Source organism: Pseudophryne corroboree, chromosome 10, assembly GCF_028390025.1.
Source record: "Pseudophryne corroboree isolate aPseCor3 chromosome 10, aPseCor3.hap2, whole genome shotgun sequence".
NCBI lineage: Eukaryota > Metazoa > Chordata > Amphibia > Anura > Myobatrachidae > Pseudophryne > Pseudophryne corroboree.
In genome coordinates, this window is record NC_086453.1 from 291,618,280 (window position 1) to 291,634,927 (window position 16,648).

At 46.6% G+C, this 16,648-nt stretch overlaps 1 protein-coding gene across 17 annotated transcripts in view; it reads left to right on the forward strand.

Annotated features, from left to right (window-relative positions):
* The window catches only part of TP73 (tumor protein p73), a 362,139-nt gene that overhangs the window by 176,635 nt on the left and 168,856 nt on the right, over window positions 1–16,648 (forward strand). The window lies entirely within an intron of this gene.

Sequence of the window (16,648 nt, forward strand, 5' to 3'; positions counted from 1 at the left end):
TGTGGGGACAGGGGTGTGTGGCATCTGTAGTGAGTGCGGAAACAGGTGTGTGTGTGTGTCATCTGTAGTGAGTGCGGGGACATGACTCTGTGTATGTGTGGCATCTGTAGTGAGTGTGGGGACAGGACTGTGTGTGTGTGTCTGTGTGTGTGTGTGTGTGGCATCTGTAGTGAGTGTGGAGACATGACTCTGTGTGTGTCATCTGTAGTGAGTGCGGAAACAGTTGTGTGTGTGTGTATGTGTGTGTCATCTGTAGTGAGTGCAGGGACATGACTCTGTGTGTGTGTGTGGCATCTGTAGTGAGTGCGGAAACAGGTGTGTGTGTCATCTGTAGTGAGTGCGGGGACATGACTCTGTGTGTGTGGCATCTGTAGTGAGTGCGGGGACATGACTCTGTGTGTGTGGCATCTGTAGTGAGTGTGGGAACATGACTGTGTGTGTGTGTGTGTGTGTGTGTGTGTGGCATATGTAGTGAGTGCGGGGACATGACTCTGTGTGTGTCATCTGTAGTGAGTGTGGGGACAGTGGTGTGTGTGTGGCATCTGTAGTGAGTGCAGAAACGTGTGTGTGTGTGTGTGTGTGTGTGTGTGTGTGTCATCTGTAGTGAGTGCGGGGACATGACTCTGTGTGTGTGGCATCTGTAGTGAGTGCGGGGACATGACTCTGTGTGTGTGGCATCTGTAGTGAGTGTGGGAACATGACTGTGTGTGTGTGTGTGTGTGTGTGTGTGTGTGTGTGTGTGTGTGTGTGGCATCTGTAGTGAGTGCGGGGACATGACTGTGTGTGTGTGTGTGTGTGTGTGTGTGTGTGTGGCATCTGTAGTGATTGTGGGGACAGTACTATGTGTGTGTGGCATCTGTAGTGAGTGTGGGGGCTGGTGTATGTGGCATCTGTAGTGAGTGTGGGGACTGGTGTGTGTGGCATCTGTAGTGAGTGTGGGGACTCAGAGCCGGCCATAGGCATAGGCAAACGAGGCAATTGCCTAGGGCATTTGATATGTCTAGGGGCATCAGCAGCTTCTGCTGATTAAAATGATATGCGGCATGCCTATATTCTGTGTGTAGCATTTCATATGCAGATACAGCCACAGTCGCACACAGTATATAGGCATGCCACATATCATTTCAATCAGCAGAAGCTGCTTGTGCATCCTAGCCACATAGCAATGCAAATAAGATGCATTTTCATAAAAAAGTGCCCGACATTAGCATTGAGGCAAGATTTATGAGGACACATCTGTATCCAAGCAGAGGCAGAGGTCACAGTGTTAGTGGAAGTGTGAGTGCTGTGTGCATATGAGTGGGTTGGTTGTGCAGTAGTGTTCGGAATATGTGTAAGGAGCATTATGTGTGTCATGTAAAAATGCTTTAATAATGTGCAACATATGTGTACGGGGCACTATGTGTGTCATTATGTGTATAAGGGCATTAATAATGTGTGGCATATGTGTAACAGGGTACTACTGTATGTGTGTCATTATGTGTATAGGGGCACTAATAATGTGCAGCAAATGTGTAGGGGGCACTATGTGTGTCATTATGTGCATAAGGGAATTAATAATGTGCCGCATATGTGTAAGGGACATTATGTGTAAAAGGGCATTAATAAAGGTTGTCATAATGTGTAAAGTGCATTATGTTTATAAGGTCATTAATAATGTGTAAGGGGCATTACTGTGTGGAATTATGTGTATAAATGCATTACTAATGTGTGGCATTATGTGTATAAGGTGCTCTACTATGTGGTGTTGCGTATAGAAAGGGCACTACTGTGTCGTCTAATATGAATAAAGAGCAATAGGGTGTGGTGTAATGTGAATAAGGAGCAATTTGTGAGGAATAATGTTTATTAAGTAATACTACTGTGGGATGTAATGTGAATTATGGACATTGTCGCATGATCAAATGTGAACAAAGTTGCAGGCTGTGCGCCTAAAGTGCAAACTGTTCCTATTTAAAATATAGGGGGTACAAACACCAAAATTAGGACTGCTATGGGTGGGGGTTGATGGTGCTGGGAAAGAAGTGCAAGGTCAGAGGCGGAACCAGCGGTGGTGCTAGGGGGCACCAGCCAAAATCTTGCCTAGGGCATCATATTGGTTAGGGCCGGCTCTGTGGGGACTGGTGTGTGTGTAATCTGTAGTGAGTGCGGGGACAGGTGTGTGTGTGTAATCTGTAGTGAGTGTGGGGACTGGTGTGTGTGGCATCTGTAGTGAGTGTGGGGACTGGTGTGTGTGGCATCTGTAGTGAGTGTGGGGACTGGTGTGTGTGGCATCTGTAGTGAGTGTGGGGACTGGTGTGTGTGTAATCTGTAGTGAGTGTGGGGACTGGTGTGTGTGTGTAATCTGTAGTGAGTGCGGGGACAGGTGTGTGTGTAATCTGTAGTGAGTGCGGGGACAGGTGTGTGTGTAATCTGTAGTGAGTGTGGGGACTGGTGTGTGTGGCATCTGTAGTGAGTGTGGGAACTGGTGTGTGTGGCATCTGTAGTGAGTGTGGGAACTGGTGTGTGTGGCATCTGTAGTGAGTGTGGGGACTGGTGTGTGTGTGTGTGTGTGTGTGTGTGTGTGGCATATGTAGTGAGTGTGGGGACAGCTGTGTGTGGCATCTGTAGTGAGATGTAGTGTATATATGTTCCTGCTCTCCCTCCCCAGGTGCTGCTGACTGTACCACTGATAACTGTATTGTCCTGTGTAACCTGCTGCACCAGGCCAGCGGTGTTCTGCAGGTGAAGGTGCAGTGGGGGGCACCTCACCCAGAAGTTAGTATCCACCAGTTTACTCACAACACTAGGGTAATGGCTGTGACCTGTCTATTACTGCATATATGTTCTCCCTGTGTTTGCATGCATGGATGTAGTGCAAAGACATAAGACTTACATTGTGTAGGGGGTGAGACAGGCTCCCAGCACTGAGCCCACCACCATTTGTGTCTCCCCAGCCTCTGACCTCACTGCACGCCACTGGTGGACACCCACAAGTCAGAATAGTCCTGGGTTCCCTGCCGGCATTCTGGTGGTTGGTTATCCTGGCATCAGTATGGTGACCACCGGGATCCCTGCGGATGGGATCATAACTACATCCCAAATTTAGTTATGTCTTGAAAATGTCTCTTAAAAGAACTGAAACATTGGCCACAATTTGACTATTTTCCTATGGATGTGATGGAAATTCTGTGATGGTGGAAAAAAACGCACTTTTTGAGATATTTAAAAATTTGTTAAATGGCCATAACTTATGTTTATGGAGATATACTATACACACAAGGGGGTAAATTTACTAAGAATCATGTTTGAACTCTAAACTAAATTGCTGGACGTTGCCGGTGGTTTGAAGGTGCTAAATCATGAATTCACTGAGCAGCGTATTTGACCAGTTCGGCTGGTGGTACTCATCGGTTTCTTCCATGTGTGATATCAGTTGGATTGCCCCATTTATGATAGACTACACAGAATATTAGAAATAGGAATCCTCTGACAGCCGGCAGTGGATTCTATGTACTGTGCAGACTCTGATCTGTACAGGCTTTGGTGTGTTAAAGTGAAAAGAAAAGGTTAATTTTAAAATAAAAATGGCATCTGACTCCCCCCCCCCCCCCCCCCCAAAAAAAAAACCAAAAAAAAAAAAAAAAACCCCAACAACTTAAAATAAAGTAAAACCCGCCCCGGACCTCTGAGCCCAGTCTGGTACCATTTTTTCAGTAACCAATACCAGGCTGGACCATCCGAGGGGCTTATGCTATAGTAGTGAGACACACAGCAAGGGGTCCTCGTGCCATAACGTAAACCCTACCTTGTAACTCACTGCCCTCGCTTTTCCCCTCCCCCCTGGTGGTGGTGAATTTGAAGTTAATGGTGTAAAAATAGAATGTAATATTGTTCTTTACAGCTAGACAGCAGGTCCCAACAAGCCTGCCTCGGCCTACTGGCACAAGTAGAACAATAACTACCAGCATGCCCAGACACCAAGGGCCTGCTGACACCTGTAGTCAACCTGTAAAGAAAATATTAAAATAACGACTGAAAATATTAAAATAACAACAGTACTCTCGCCGTCCTTTATTTAAAAATTAAAATAAAAAATTCCTACTCAACAACCATCTTCTTTCCATTCAGAAGTCCACTGGTCTTCCTAAAACCCCCAAAAAAACCTGACAAACCCAATCACAAACGGACAGTACTGTACACTCGGTACAGTACTAGCGCTTAATGAGAGGTCATTCCCGTTTACTCTCATAGGAATGAATGGGGGAAGCACTGACTGGCTTAGATAGTGGAAACTGGAAATCTCAGCTGTGTGTACCATATGGTGGTCACTGTGATCCTGTGAGTACCGTATGGTGATCACTGGAGACTATGGGGGTAATTCCGAGTTGATCGCAGCATCAAATTTGTTCGCAGTTGGGCAAAACCATGTGCGCTGCGGGGGGGGGGGGGGGGGGGCAGATATAACATGTGCAGAAAGAGTTAGATTTGGGTGGGTTATTTTATTTCTGTGCAGGGTAAATACTGGCTGCTTAATTTTTACACTGCAATTTAGATTTCAGTATGAACACACCCCACCCAAATCTAACTCTCTCTGCAAATGTTATATCTGCCCCCCCCCCCTGCAGTGCACATGGTTTTGCCCAACTGCTAACAAATTTGATGCTGCGATCAACTCGAAATTACCCCCTATGTGTACTGTATGGTGATCACTGTTATGATGTGTGCACCATATTGCAGTCATTGTGATCCTGTGTGTACTGTATGGTGGTCACTACAATGCTGAGTTTAGTGTATGATGGTCATTGGGATGCTGTGTACTGTATGGCTTTCACTGCAATGCTGTGTGTGCCTGATGGTGGTCACTGGAGGCTGTGTACTGTATAGCGGTCACTACAATGTTGTGTGTGCCATATGGCGGTCACTGTGATCCTGTGTGCACTGTATGGTGGTCACTGGAGGCTGTGTGTCCTGCATGGTGGTTACTGTGATGCTGTGTATTGTATGGTGGTCACTACAATGCTGTGTGTGCATATGGTGGTCACTGTGATCCAGTGTGTACTGTATGGTGGCCACTGGATGCTATGTATACTGTACGTGATTACTGTTATTAGTACTGTAAGAGGCTGGCACTGCGCACTGAGTCGGCTCCACTCTCGGAGCACATGATGTCATGATGTTGCGCAGAGATGGCAGGGCTGTCAGCACCGGGACATACAGCACTGCCCACAGCGTCCTCAGGACACTCCAGGCGGCTGTATGAACTGCAGAGCACGTGCTCCAGGAGGCACTGCAGCAGCGATACTGGCTGCAGCACCCTACCAACCAGATGCAAGAGCTTTGAGTTAGTGTTGGTGCCGCCCCAGGCCCTGCTTCCTGGGCTATGGCACCTCTCACACACCCCTAATTATTACAACCCTGACTGAGATGGTCTGTTTACTATATGACAATACCGGAGTTCTTGCTCTATTGCTTTAAACAGTTTCATGTGTGTGTGTGTGTGTGTGTGTGTGTGTGTGTGTGTGTGTGTGTGTATGTGTATGGGGGGGGTATTAATCTAATGTCAGGGCTAATTATTGTCACTTGGATGCAAACAGTATACTTAGATATTGGTATTTGCATTTTGATACACCGCTGGTTAAACCAAGATAGCAGAACCCTGGAATCCAGTAAAAATAAAAGCTGAGCAGAGAGTTCTCAGATAGAAAACACATTTGCTTTGTTCCTTAATTGAACCTTCACCCTGTTACCCTTCTATATAGTGTGCACAGTATATTAGTGATGGAGCAGCCAGACTGTTTATTTAGTGGAAGACTGACAAATGTGCAAACATTTTGTGCTTTGTGATACGTTACTTTCTCTAACGTCCTAAGTGGATGCTGGGGACTCCGTCAGGACCATGGGGAATAGCGGCTCCGCAGGAGACAGGGCACAAAAATAAAGCTTTAGGATTAGGTGGTGTGTACTGGCTCCTCCCCCTATGACCCTCCTCCAAGCCTCAGTTAGGTTTTTGTGCCCGTCCGAGCAGGGTGCAATCTAGGTGGCTCTCTTAAAGAGCTGCTTAGAAAAAGTTTTTTAGGTTTTTTATTTTCAGTGAGTCCTGCTGGCAACAGGCTCACTGCATCGAGGGATTTAGGGGAGAGAATTTCAACTCACCTGCGTGCAGGATGGATTGGATTCTTAGGCTACTGGACACCATTAGCTCCAGAGGGAGTCGGAACACAGGTCTCACCCTGGGGTTCGTCCCGGAGTCGCGCCGCCGACCCCCCTTTCAGATGCTGAAGATTGAAGGTCCGGAAACAGGCGGCAGAAGACTCTTCAGTCTTCATGAAGGTAGCGCACAGCACTGCAGCTGTGCGCCATTGTTGTCACACACTTCACACCAAGCGGTCACGGAGGGTGCAGGGCGCTGCTGGGGGCGCCCTGGGCAGCAATATTTTAATACCTTATGGCAAAAGAATACATCACATATAGCCATTAAGGCTATATGTATGTATTTAACCCATGCCAGTTATCTAAAACTACGGGAGGAAAGCCAGCCGAAATAGGGGGCGGGGCTTATTCTCCTCAGCACACAGCGCCATTTTCCTGCTCAGCTCCGCTGTGAGGAAGGCTCCCAGGACTCTCCCCTGCACTGCACTACAGAAACAGGGTAAAACAGAGAGGGGGGGCATTTTTTGGCGATATATTGGATATATTTAAGCTGCTATAAGGAACAACACTTATATAAGGTTGTTCCCATATATATTATAGCGCTTGGGTGTGTGCTGGCAAACTCTCCCTCTGTCTCCCCAAAGGGCTAGTGGGGTCCTGTCTTCGATAAGAGCATTCCCTGTGTGTCTGCTGTGTGTCGGTACGTGTGTGTCGACATGTATGAGGACGATGTTGGCGTGGAGGCAGAGCAATTGCCGATAATGGTGATGTCACCCCCCAGGGAGTCGACACCGGAATGGATGGCTTTGTTTATGGAATTACGTGATAATGTCAGCACATTACAAAAATCAGTTGACGACATGAGACGGCCGGCAAACCAGTTAGTACCTGCCCAGGCGTCTCAGACACCGTCAGGGGCTGTAAAGCGCCCTTTACCTCAGTCGGTCGACACAGACCCAGACACAGACACTGAATCTAGTGTCGACGGTGATGAAACAAACGTATTTTCAAGTAGGGCCACACGTTATATGATCACGGCAATGAAGGAGGCTTTGCATATCTCTGATACTGCAAGTACCACAAAAAGGGGTATTATGTGGGGGGTGAAAAAACTACCTGTAGTTTTTCCTGAATCAGAGGAATTAAATGATGTATGTGATGAAGCGTGGGTTAACCCAGATAGAAAAATGCTAATTTCAAAAAAGTTATTAGCATTATACCCTTTCCCGCCAGAGGTTAGGGCGCGCTGGGAAACACCCCCTAGGGTGGATAAGGCGCTCACACGCTTATCAAAACAAGTGGCGTTACCGTCTCCTGATACGGCCGCCCTCAGGGATCCAGCGGATAGGAGACTGGAAACTACCCTAAAAAGTATATACACACATACTGGTGTTATACTACGACCAGCCATCGCCTCAGCCTGGATGTGCAGTGCTGGGGTCGTCTGGTTGGATTCCCTGACTGAAAATATTGATACCCTGGATAGGGACAGTATTTTATTGACTATAGAGCAATTAAAGGATGCTTTCCTTTATATGCGAGATGCGCAGAGAGATATTTGCACTCTGGCATCGAGAGTAAATGCGATGTCCATATCTGCCAGAAGGAGTTTATGGACGCGACAGTGGTCAGGTGATGCGGATTCCAAACGACATATGGAAGTATTGCCGTATAAAGGGGAGGAATTATTTGGCGTCGGTCTATCGGATCTGGTGGCCACGGCAACTGCCGGAAAATCCACTTTTTTACCTCAGACCCCCTCCCAACAGAAAAAGACACCGTCTTTTCAGCCGCAGTCCTTTCGGTCCTATAAGAACAAGCGGACAAAAGGACAGTCATATCTGCCTCGGGGCAGAGGAAGGGGTAAGAGAGGGCAGCAAGCAGCCCCTGCCCAGGAACAGAAGCCCTCCCAGGGTTCTGCAAAGCCCTCAGCATGACGCTGGGGCCTAACAAGCGGACTCAGGAGCGGTGGGGGGTCGACTCAAGAATTTCAGCGCACAGTGGGCTTGCTCACAGGTGGACCCCTGGATTCTGCAGGTAGTATCTCAGGGTTACAGGTTGGAATTCGAGAAGTCTCCCCCTCGCCGGTTCCTAAAGTCTGCTTTGCCAACGTCTCCCTCAGACAGGGCGACGGTATTGGAAGCCATTCACAAGCTGTTTTCTCAGCAGGTGATAGTCAAGGTACCCCTCCTACAACAGGGAAAGGGGTATTACTCCACGCTATTTGTGGTACCGAAGCCGGACGGCTCGGTAAGACCTATTCTAAATCTGAAATCTTTGAACCTGTACATACAAAAATTCAAGTTCAAGATGGAGTCACTCAGAGCAGTGATAGCGAATCTGGAAGAAGGGGACTTTATGGTGTCCCTGGACATAAAGGATGCTTACCTGCATGTCCCAATTTGCCCTTCACATCAAGGGTACCTCAGGTTCGTGGTGCAAAACTGTCATTATCAGTTTCAGACGCTGCCGTTTGGATTGTCCACGGCACCTCGGGTCTTTACCAAGGTAATGGCCGAAATGATGATCCTTCTACGAAGAAGAGGCGTATTAATTATCCCTTACTTGGACGATCTCCTGATAAGGGCAAGGTCCAGAGAACAGCTGGAAGACGGAGTAGCACTAACCCAACTAGTGCTGCAACAACACGGGTGGATTCTGAATTTTCCAAAATCTCAGTTGACCCCGACGACACGTCTGCTGTTCCTGGGAATGATTCTGGACACGGTTCAGAAAAAGGTGTTTCTTCCGGAGGAGAAAGCCAGGGAGTTATCCGAACTTGTCAGGAACCTCCTAAAACCAGGGACAGTGTCTGTGCATCAATGCACAAGAGTCCTGGGAAAGATGGTGGCTTCTTATGAAGCGATTCCATTCGGCAGATTCCACGCACGAACTTTTCAGTGGGATCTGCTGGACAAATGGTCCGGATCGCATCTGCAGATGCATCAGCGGATAACCTTATCGCCACGGACAAGGGTGTCTCTTCTGTGGTGGTTGCAGAGTGCTCATCTGTTAGAGGGCCGCAGATTCGGCATACAGGACTGGGTCCTGGTGACCACGGATGCCAGTCTGAGAGGCTGGGGAGCGGTCACACAGGGAAGAAACTTCCAGGGAGTATGGTCAAGCCTGGAGATGTCTCTTCACATAAATATACTGGAGCTAAGAGCGATTTACAATGCTCTAAGTCTGGCAAAACCCCTGCTTCAGGGTCAGCCGGTGTTGATCCAGTCGGACAACATCACGGCAGTCGCCCACGTAAACAGACAGGGCGGCACAAGAAGCAGGACAGCAATGGCAGAAGCTGCAAGGATTCTTCGCTGGGCGGAAGATCATGTGATAGCACTGTCAGCAGTATTCATTCCGGGAGTGGACAACTGGGAAGCAGACTTCCTCAGCAGACACGATCTACACCCGGGAGAGTGGGGACTTCATCCAGAAGTCTTCCACATGATTGTGAACCGTTGGGAAAAACCAATGGTGGATATGATGGCGTCCCGCCTCAACAAAAAACTGGACAGGTATTGCGCCAGGTCAAGAGATCCTCAGGCAATAGCTGTGGACGCTCTGGTAACACCGTGGGTGTTCCAGTCAGTGTATGTGTTCCCTCCTCTGCCTCTCATACCAAAAGTACTGAGAATTATACTGCAAAAGGGAGTAAGAACGATACTAGTGGCTCCGGATTGGCCAAGAAGAACTTGGTACCCGGAACTTCAAGAGATGCTCACGGAGGATCCGTGGCCTCTACCTCTAAGACGGGACCTGCTTCAGCAGGGACCGTGTCTATTCCAAGACTTACCGCGGCTGCGTTTGACGGCATGGCGGTTGAACGCCGAATTCTAAGGGAAAAAGGCATTCCGGAAGAGGTCATTCCTACACTGGTAAAAGCCAGGAAGGAGGTGACTGCACAACATTATCACCGCATTTGGAGAAAATATGTTGCGTGGTGTGAGGCCAGGAAGGCCCCCACGGAGGAATTTCAACTGGGTCGATTCCTACATTTCCTGCAAACAGGATTGTCTATGGGCCTCAAATTGGGGTCCATTAAGGTTCAAATTTCGGCCCTGTCGATTTTCTTCCAGAAAGAATTGGCTTCAGTTCCTGAAGTCCAGACTTTTGTAAAAGGAGTACTACATATACAGCCCCCGGTTGTGCCCCCAGTGGCACCGTGGGATCTTAATGTAGTCTTGGATTTTCTCAAATCCCATTGGTTTGAGCCGCTCAAATCGGTGGAGTTGAAGTATCTTACATGGAAAGTAACCATGCTACTGGCCCTGGCTTCAGCCAGGAGAGTATCAGAATTGGCGGCTTTATCATATAAGAGCCCATATCTGATTTTCCATACGGACAGGGCAGAACTGCGGACGCGTCCTCATTTTCTGCCTAAGGTGGTGTCAGCGTTTCACCTGAACCAGCCTATTGTAGTGCCTGCGGCTACTAACGAGTTGGAGGATTCCAAGTTGTTGGACGTGGTCCGGGCATTGAAAATATATATTTCAAGAACGGCGGGAGTCAGAAAGTCTGACTCACTGTTTATATTGTATGCACCCAACAAGATGGGTGCTCCTGCTTCTAAGCAGACGATTGCTCGTTGGATTTGTAGCACAATTCAACTTGCACATTCTGTGGCAGGCTTGCCACAACCTAAATCTGTCAAGGCCCATTCCACAAGGAAAGTGGGCTCATCCTGGGCGGCTGCCCGGGGAGTCTCGGCATTACAACTCTGCCGAGCTGCTACTTGGTCAGGGGCAAACACGTTTGCAAAATTCTACAAATTTGATACCCTGGCTGAGGAGGACCTTGAGTTCTCTCATTCGGTGCTGCAGAGTCATCCGCACTCTCCCGCCCGTTTGGGAGCTTTGGTATAATCCCCATGGTCCTGACGGAGTCCCCAGCATCCACTTAGGACGTCAGAGAAAATAAGAATTTACTTACCGATAATTCTATTTCTCGTAGTCCGTAGTGGATGCTGGGCGCCCATCCCAAGTGCGGATTGTCTGCAATACTTGTACATAGTTATTGTTACAAAAAAATCGGGTTGTTATTTGTTGTGAGCCGTCTGTTCAGAGGCTCCTACGTTTGTCATACTGTTAACTGGGTTCAGATCACAAGTTATACGGTGTGATTGGTGTGGCTGGTATGAGTCTTACCCGGGGTTCAATATCCTTCCTTATTGTGTACGCTCGTCCGGGCACAGTATCCTAACTGAGGCTTGGAGGAGGGTCATAGGGGGAGGAGCCAGTACACACCACCTAATCCTAAAGCTTTATTTTTGTGCCCTGTCTCCTGCGGAGCCGCTATTCCCCATGGTCCTGACGGAGTCCCCAGCATCCACTACGGACTACGAGAAATAGAATTATCGGTAAGTAAATTCTTATTTTTTAAGCTCCACCAATGGTAAGTACAGGGATGTCATTATTCCATGTTACAATAGAAATTGTTTATGACCCCTTCTCAGTCACTGGTCACAGTTGCAGTAGGAATAGGAACGATGCTTCAAGTGTAGCCAAGGAATGGGGGATGGGGGGAGGGGTAGTATTGTGTGGAACATGTATAGAACAATATTAATAATAATAACAACAGCATATTACCTCCAAAGTACCAGGGTTATGATGAAGAACTTTTAGCCAAGGGCTGGTGCTCCTTAGGAAGGGGGGACACAATTTTTGGAGGGTTCCCGCATCCCTAAGGTTTCCATCCCCGGGCTGGCCAGTCTGACATTACAGCAGCAGGACCCCACATTGTGTGTCTCCCAGCTCTTTCAGCAAAGTGCTGGTCACTGAAAAATAGCGGGTGACCCCCATGCAATTTTCCCCTTCATTCTTACTACCAGCCTTGGCTAACTTACCCAGATTGACCTGGCGGGTTCAGAACCAAGACAAAGCCGCTGCTTAGAAAATGTCGCTCTATACTAGGGGTATATTTACTAAAGTGCAGGTTTTTAGTACTGGAAATGTTGCCCGTAGCAACCAGATTCTATTTATCATTTATCTAGCACCTTCAAGAAGATAATGGCTAGAATCTGATTGGTTGCTATGGGCAATATCTTTACTTCTAAAATCCCACTCTTCAGTAAATATACCCCATGGGCTTATTTTCTATCATTGCAAAATTTGCAAATGGACCACATCAACTAAATAGCTGATTTGTTTTTTTTTGTTCACTCTAGTTCAAGTGCAATCAGGCAGAGAATTGGTTGTTATGGATTAGTGCAGATAACTACACACTGGTAACAATAATAATAATAATAATAATATTGCATTATTTTGCACTTTTATCCCCATAGGACTCAAATTGCTTTACATTTACATCTAAGGGGAGTATTCAATCACAGTCGGAAGTTCCGACAGGATGGAAAGATGACTCTTTCCGCCGATAATCGGAACTTTCAGACACTTGAGTATTCAATTTAAGTGCCGTTCCTCCGCCCTGTCGGAAATTCCGACAAGTCGAAAAACACATGGATGAGCAGACTCTCTGTGTTTTTGACCCTGCCCCTGTCGAAAACGATCCGTTTTCGACCATTCATTTTTGCCCATAAGAGAGGGCGGAAATGAATGTTCGGAATGGGAGGGGAAACCGCTACTGAATATAGAAGTGTCTGATCGTCTCCCCTAAGAATACAAGAATGCAAAATAAACGTAGCAGAATAGAGAAGTAAGCATTTGGGTTTTATTTTTCCGGAACTAAAGGACATTCGTGAAATGCTTGGGGGAACAGGTACTGTAAGCCTCTCGAACTGTGCTGGGGAGCTTTCCATAGTATGTAATCCATATTCTGGATCTACATACTCTGATAAATTAAAATAGATTGTAGAACATATTTTTCCACATGACGTCCGCCAGCGGTGACATCACACATTTACAGAGTGTTTTGGTTTTTTTTTCTGTCCAATCCTGAAAATGGTCTCAGAGAACAGTAACTGCCTCATTAACTGTGAGTTATCGCTCTGGTTTCTGTTTCAAAAAGGGAGCTTGAGCGAAAGTGACACATATATCTGGAAATGATAGATAAGTATCTCTCTAACATGGTCCATTGCACCCAGTACGTAATGGCCTGATCACTCTGAATGAAATCGTTTATTGTATTTAAAGGCTAAGTGGTCCATTTATCATATACAAACACCCTTTTCACCGAAGATAGGGCTTTTCCCTGTTTAACAAGCCCCACAACCGCCAGTTGGTGTAGCCAGTGATATTCTTTATCGAATGCTTATTTAGGTAGGTTACCTGTATATCTATCTCAGGATGGCAATAGTGGTGCGCAGTAAAGGCAAAAAAATGCTTTGTTTAATTAAATAAAGCTTTTTGTTTCCCATTAAAAGTTAGATTAAAATAGGGTTTTTTTATCTTCAAATCAACAATTTTATTTAGTTGTAAATGTTTAATTGAAACTGCAACAGGAGTCCAGGCTTCCAGTGAAGTGTGCACATGTAACCGGGCAGTGCCAGGCCATGTACATGCAGAAGGGACTCGGTAAGAAGTATTGTTTCGATGCCCTGGCAAACATTTACTGATACTGTTCAGATTGGTATAGTTTAGGAGGATTTGCTATCCATGTAAAGCTGAAAATGTATTTTGTAGCTGCCCAAATGAGTGTACAACATTCAGAATAAATGTAAAATATATATATGTATGTGTATGCATGAGTATATATATATATATATATATATATATATATATATATATATATATATATATATTAGTGCATGTAATTCGGCACACACTCATCTTCTGTAGCCGCCGGAAGTGCCTTCCCAATTGACATGTAAATTAAGGTATTCCAGGAAAGAATACAGGCGGCACTCATCGGACTTGAACTTCAGTATTTATATTAATGTATATATAGCACAAGTGTTACAGCATGTGGACCGACGTTTCAAGACCGCGGCGGGTCTTTTTATCAAGGTGCTGTTAGCCACCTGCTAACAGCACCTTGATAAAAAGACACACTGCGGTCTTGAAACGTTGGTCCACATGCTGTAACACTGTTACAGATGCTATATATGCATTAATATGAACACTGAAGTTCATATCCGGTGAGTGTTGCCTGTTTTCTTTCCTGGAATACCTTCGTGTATGTATATATATATATATATATATATATATACACACACTGCTCAAAAAAATAAAGGGAACACTTAAACATCACAATGTAACTCCAAGTCAATCACACTTCTGTGAAATCAAACTGTCCACTTAGGAAGCAACACTGATTGACAATCAATTTCACATGCTGTTGGAAAATGGAATAGACAACAGGTGGAAATTATAGGCAATTAGCAAGACACCCCCAATAAAGGAGTTGTTCTGCAGGTGGTGACCACAGACCACTTCTCAGCTCCTATGCTTTCTGGCTGATGTTTTGGTCACTTTTGAAAGCTGGCGGTGCTTTCACTCTAGTGGTAGCATGAGACGGAGTCTACAACCCACACAAGTGGCTCAGGTAGCGCAGCTCATCCAGGATGGCACATCAATGCGAGCTGTGGCAAGAAGGTTTGCTGTGTCTGTCAGCGTAGTGACCAGAGCATGGAGGCGCTACCAGGAAACAGGCCAGTACATCAGGAGACGTGGAGGAGACCGCAGGGGGGCAACAACCCAGCAGCAGGACCGCTACCTCCGCCTTTGTGCAAGGAGGAACAGGAGGAGCACTGCCAGAGCCCTGCAAAATGACCTCCAGCAAGCCACAAATGTGCATGTGTCTACTCAAACGATCAGAAACAGACTCCATGAGGGTGGTATGAGGGCCCGGCGTCCACAGGTGGGGGTTGTGCTTACAGCTCAACACCATGCAGGACGTTTGGCATTTGCCAGAGAACACCAAGATTGGCAAATTCGCCACTGGCACCCTGTGCTCTTCACAGATGAAAGCAGGTTCTCACTGAGCACATGTGACAGATGTGACAGAGTCTGGAGACGCCAAGGAGAACGTTCTGCTACCTGCAACATCCTCCAGCATGACCAGTTTGGCAGGGAGTCAGTAATGGTGTGGGGTGGCATTTCTTTGGGGGTTCGCACAGCCCTCCATGTGCTCGCCAGAGGTAGCCTGACTGCCATTAGGTATCGAGATGAGATGCTCAGACCCCTTGTGAGACCATATGCTGGTGCGGTTGGCCCTGGGTTCCTCCTAATGCAAGACAATGCTAGACCTCATGTGGCTGGAGTGTGTCAGCAGTTCCTGCAAGACGAAGGCATTGCTGCTATGGACTGGCCCGCCCGTCCCCAGACCTGAAACCAATTGAGCACATCTGGGACATCATGTCTCGCTCCATCCACCAATGCCACGTTGCACCACAGACTGTCCAGGAGTTGGCGGATGCTTTAGTCCAGGTCTGGGAGGAGATCCCTCAGGAGACCATCCGCCACCTCATCAGGAGCATGCCCAGGCGTTGTAGGGAGGTCATACAGGCACGTGGAGGCCCAACACACTGCTGAGCCTCATTTTGACTTGTTTTAAGAACATTACATCAAAGTTGGATCAGCCTGTAGTGTGTTTTTCCACTTTAATTTTGAGCGTGACTCCAAATCCAGACCTCCGTGGGTTAATAAATTTGATTTCCATTGATAATTTTTGTGATTTTGTTGTCAGCACATTCAACTATGTAAAGAACAAAGTATTTAATAAGAATATTTCATTCATTCAGATCTTGGATGTGTTATTTTAGTGTTCCCTTTATTTTTTTGAGCAGTGTATGTATATATATATATATATATATATATATATATATATATATATAATTTGTGGTTTTGACATTGTGCCATCAAATGGGATCTGTGAAGAAGGAAATGTAGGCGTGTAAAAGGTCTGGCATCATCTTGTTCTACAGCCAGATTAATGGCTTGGCCGGTGACCTCTCATGTTTGCGCTGATGGAGTTCAAATCATTCAATTCTCATTTATTTTGCTTGATAGACAACATTTGATTTATGTCTAGGTTCTAGACTCAGTCCACATTGTCATTACAGCATTAATAATGGCTGCACCTTTCACATCTTACATTTTTATTGTGTGTTCTTACAAGCAAGGCGCTCTCTGTGCCTGATTCGCAGATGGATGCAAATTTGTTTTTGACCAAGTTGAGTGATTATCGTTGCGCTGCGCGTGTGCTGCAGTGGTTTTGCGATGGCAGTTGCAGAGAGGATTTATTTGCAAAGTGACTGACAGTCAATGGCCGTTTGGGGGCAGTTAGAGGGAGTGACGGCAAAAAAGCAGGCGTGTCATGACCATTTTTAGGACATGCCTGTGACTGTAATACCATATGCAGCTGCAATGGCTCCACGTCACACTTCCTGTTGCGCGATCGGGACATCGATAATTTGAGTGATCAGCGACCGATGCTGGGACTTTGTACGCAGCCGCTTGGACTCGCAAAGCCGCCGGTGGGTGGCTGTGGCTTTTGCATAATCTTGCACCATCACCGCATACACATTCGCATTGGCATGCATCTCTGAATCAGGACCTGTATCAGTTATTTTGCTTCATGTTAGTACATACACTTAACGAGCACTTTTTCTCTATCG